General features: G+C 55.8%; 1 protein-coding gene across 1 annotated transcript in view; it reads left to right on the top strand.

Moving 5' to 3' along the window:
• Window positions 1–150: 150 nt before the first annotated feature.
• The window catches only part of NCOA1 (nuclear receptor coactivator 1), a 43,318-nt gene continuing 38,880 nt past the window's right edge, over window positions 151–4,588 (top strand). The window contains exons 1-2 of the mRNA XM_017839340.1: window positions 151–253; window positions 1,866–2,030. The gene's annotated coding sequence lies outside the window, so the exon portion shown is untranslated. The remainder of the gene's footprint in view (window positions 254–1,865; window positions 2,031–4,588) is intronic.

Genomic DNA, 4,588 nt, shown 5'->3' with positions numbered 1-4,588 from the left:
AAAAAAAAAAAATTCCACGTTTTTGTGTTTTACAAGGATCTAATTCCCGGATGATTCCCATAAACCCTTTAAATATGGGATTGAGCTTTAGGTCAGGCTTAATCCGGGATGTTCCTGCTGGGGAAAACAGTGTTTTCCGGTGGGAAAGGTGGGAGAAACCCCCCCCCCCCTCAATATCCACTGAAACTCTTCTGAACGGCTTTGGAAAAATCAGTTCCTCCTTCCCGTGCCATCCGTGGAAACTCTCCCGGAGGTAACCATGGAAATGGGATATTTAAAGCTCGGCTCCGAAGGGGCTTTTTTTAACCCCGGCTCCCGGTGCTTCGCTTCCCAATATTTAGGGATTTTGGGATCAAAACCGCCGGGGAAAAAAACGAGCCCCCGGGCGCTGGGTTGGGTGGGATTCCAGGGGGATTTGGGATTCCAGGGATTTTGGAGGCCAGGTCTTGCCGTCAAGGAAAGGCTGTTCCGGGTCCGGGTGTGATTTGGGAATGCCGAGCCTGTGGGGGAGGGGGTGATCCCACCGCATTCCAAGAGCCCGGAAAACCCGGCGTGGCTTGGAAGTCTCATCTGTTAAAATCTGGGAATGCTGGGATTCCCGGGAAGCGTCAAACCCAGCCTGGCTTAAACTCTGGTTCCGCCTTAAACCACTGGGATTTATGGGATTTCTAGGATTTATTTTTCCTAAAAGACCCCCCATTTCCTCCGGCTGCAGGAGCAGGAGCCAACCCCTGGATTCTCCAGCTCTTGGGAATTCTGGCTCCTCTTTTCCCAGCCCTGGGAGACTCCTCCGGAGTCACTTGGGTGGGAGACGCCGGAGCTTTCCAAGGTCTCAGATCCCATGGATCTCCTGGGAAGGTTTCTCCATCCCTAATTCCCATCCTCCCCCTGCAGAGTGCAGAGTGGAGGGGGAGGTTTTCCCAGATTCCCACATTTCCCTTCTCCCTTCTGCTGGATTCGTGTGTTTTCCATCTCCTCGAGGTGTTTTCCCGCTGGAATCAGGGATAATTTGGGGAGGGCAGGGATGCGTTTCCTTCCTTGGGATGGGAACAGGAAAACACGGTTGGAAAATCCCGTTAATTAGCTCGGGATGGGGTTGGAACCGATGGATTCGGGGACATTTTGGGATAATGTTCCACCTGGGATAGCGGAACGTGCCGGGGTTGGAGCGGGATGAGCTCCGAGGTCGCTTCCAACCGAACCATCCCGTGATTCCCGGAGAAAACGGAGGAGTGGGTGGGATTTTTCTGCTGGATTTGCAACGTTCCCTCCCCTCTGGATGCGCTTCCGTGCGGCAGGATTGCAGCTGGAGCGCTCCAGCCGGAACAATCCGGGAGTGAATTTTAATGGAATGCATTTTAGCTGAGATCCGTGTTTTCCTCCCCGCTCCCCTTTCCGAGTTGTCTGAAGGGAGTGGAATCAGGATGAGGAGGATTCCAGGGCTCCGTGGGGGAATTTCTGGGATGAGTTCAGGGCTCCTGGAGAGCTCCGGGGGCTCCTTCTCCTCCCAAATATCCCGGTTCTCCCTGTGGTGATCCCGCTGCTCTGGGACAGGGATATGGGATGAAGGGAATGGCTTTTAACTGATGCGGAGAGATGGGAGATGGGGAAGGGATTCCTGGCTGGGAGGGTGGGGAGGGGCTGGGCTGGAATTCCCAGAGAAGCTGTGGCTGCCCCTGGATCCCTGGGAGTGTCCAAGGCCGGGCCGGATTCCCTTGGAGCCGCCCTGGGATAGCGGGAGGTGTCGGGGTTGGAACGGGACGAGCTTCCAATTCCCTTCCCGCCCAAACCATCCCAGGATCCCATGGATAACACCCCAGGGAGACGGATGACACCCGGATCCAACAATCCCTTCTCCCCTCCAGGTCTCCGCGGTCGGAGCCGGCCCCGTCTCCGCAGTGTCCATGTGAAGATCCCACGGAAGGGTCAATGCTTCCCGAGGCTTTAGGAATTCCCTCTCCTTTGCTTATTCCATGAACTGAAGAGTCCGGTTTTTCCCATGACCCATCTCTCCCCTCGGGAAAACACAGGTAAGGCCGCCCCTCGCTCCTTTTCCCAGCGGCGGAAAACCTTGGAATGCGGCTCCGTCGGGAACCTCCTCGCGCGGGATTAATCCCTGAGAGCGAAATTCCTTGGGTTTCTCCGCCCTTGGGATCGTTTTCCAGCCGTCCCGGGGGCGGTTCGGAGCAACGGGAGTCGTTTGGAAAGCTCAGGAAGTGGAATTATTATCCACAGGCGTTTTCCAGTAGGGAAGCGCGGGATGCCAGGGATTCGTGCCGGGGAATGGCATTCCCGGTGTTCCGGCATTCCCGGCGTTCCTCGGGCCGGGAGCTGGGAATTTTTAAGGAGTCCCAAGCTGGAGAAATGGAGTTTATGCCGAGGGCGGCTCGTGGAGCGGGAATTGTGTCCTTGGAATTCCCGGAGCCGAGGGCGGAACGATGGGAACGCTCCGGGGGTTTTCCTGCCGAGATCTCAAGGATAAAGTTGTGGGAAAACCGTTGGGATGATGGAATTATCGCCCACCTTTGGAAAGGGGGCAAAACAATCCATAAAGTAGCAGCCGGATGCCGCAGCTCCCGTGGGATTCGCTCCCTCCATCCGGGAATTCTCGGTGCAGGAGAGGGGAGGGTCTGTATCCCTTGGAATTCCCTTGGAAAACCAGCTCCCGAGGAAAACTTGCACCTCCAGCTGCTTCTGTGGGATTCCTGTTGATGGCATCCCGAATTTTCTGTTGGTTGTATCCCAGATTCCCTATTGGTTGTATCCCAAATTCCCTGTCGGTGGTGTTGGAAAGAGCTTTGGCGTCAGAGCCGGAGCGCGATGGAAAAACGGGATATTTCCTTCTGGAAACGGATTCCCTCTGGATCGAGGGTGGCTTTGCTCCTGTTCTCCACCATCCCGTCATTCCTGGTGGGATGACTGATCCCAGGAGGATGCTGGGGATGGATCGGGATCGGGATCGGGAGGTTTGGCCGCGTGGTTTCCGTCCTGGAATTACTGCTTCCCGGGAACGCTGGGATGGGTTTGGGGGACTGGGAATGTCGGTGTCCCCGTTCCGGACGGATTGGTTTGGTGGATAACGTTGTGTCCGAGACCTGGAGCCATCCCTGTTTTCCCTGATCCCTCTGGAAACCCCGCGCTTCTTTGCGGATTTGGGATAACTCTCCCCCCGCCTTGGGGACGAACCGTGGTGGGATTCAGGGATTGCTCCTAAAACCTGGGAATAATTCAACGTCCGTGCGGCTCTGCGACATTCCAAGTGTTTTCTGGGAGTCTCCCAGTTGGGGGGCAGCCAGGAAGCCCCTGCTTTTCCCGGGAAAAGCACGGCTGGGCTCGGGATTTTCCCCTTTTTCCCTCAGCTCCTCGTTTTGTGGGAAGTGGTGAATCCCTGTCCCACATATCCAGGAAATCTTTGGCTCCCGGGCCTTCGAATAAACTGGATTTTTCCCTTTGATCCGCCCGGATCCGACACCCTCAAGGGGTCGGTGGTGGGTTCTCCCTGCTTCCCACTTCCCGTTTTCCAGGTGGGGATGATCCCTGCCCATCCCGGGAACTCTCAGCCTGAGGGGGATTGGGCCGGATTTTCCCTTAGGCCGGGCTTTCCATGGCTTTTCTCCCTCATTTTCTCCGTTCCCCGCCACCTCTTTCCAAGGAAATCGGCGCAAATCCCAGTGCCCGGCGTGGCTTTTCCATGGACGTTCCTGACGCCAAGGAAAGGGTTAAATCCCTGGCTCTGGAATTTGGTGTTGCTGCAGGGGAAGGTGGGCGAGCTCCGCGTTAATTTTCGGGATGAGGCGTCCTGGTTTTCCCCTCCTTTGGGAGCTTTTCCATGGGGGAGTCCAGGGGGATCCCGCCCTCCATCCCGCCCGGCACCTCCCAGCTTTTCCTTGTTTTTTTTTTTTTTTTCCTTATTAAATCCCTTCTTTCCCGTGGCAAATGGATTTTTCTGGCTCGGCTGCTGGAATTCCCATCTCCTTCATCCTCGGGAAAAACATGGAAGCGGGATTGTGGATTCCCTTGCTTTCTGCTGATCCCAAACTTCCTCTTAGTTCCTTAAGGATCACATTCCCGCTGCTTTAAAGGGATTCCGTGCTCTCTCCAGTGCTGCAACACCGGGAATGGGATCTCCCAAAGGATGGGATTTCCTTGAAGCCCTGACCTCTTCCGCACCGTTCCCTTTTCCCGGGAATTGCTGGCGGGGTGGGAAGGGCTTGGATGACGGGCTTGGCGCTCATGGAATTCCAGGCCATCCACTTTTCCCTCTTTTTTGTTGGTTTGAGAGGGGGGAGTTGGCTCAAGCCCAACTCCTCCCTGGGAAGGAGTTCAGGGAACAAGGGGGTTCCCTGGGAATCTCGGCACTCAGGGAAGGGTCTCCCTTCCCCTTTCCTGCCTTTTCCATCCCCACATTCCATAAAAATCCCTCTGACTGGATTCTGAGCATCCTTTATCCTGGAATCCTGGAATGGTTTGGGTGGGAAGGGATTTTAAGGCTCATCCCATTCCATGTTCAGGGACACCTCCCGCTATCCCAGGTTGCTCCAACCCGGCCTTGGACACTCCCAGGGATCCAGGGGCAGCCACAGGTTCT

Source organism: Lepidothrix coronata, unplaced genomic scaffold, assembly GCF_001604755.1.
Source record: "Lepidothrix coronata isolate B3197 unplaced genomic scaffold, Lepidothrix_coronata-1.0 Scaffold401, whole genome shotgun sequence".
Taxonomy (NCBI): Eukaryota; Metazoa; Chordata; class Aves; order Passeriformes; family Pipridae; genus Lepidothrix; species Lepidothrix coronata.
This window is presented reverse-complemented; position numbering and strand designations above follow the sequence as displayed.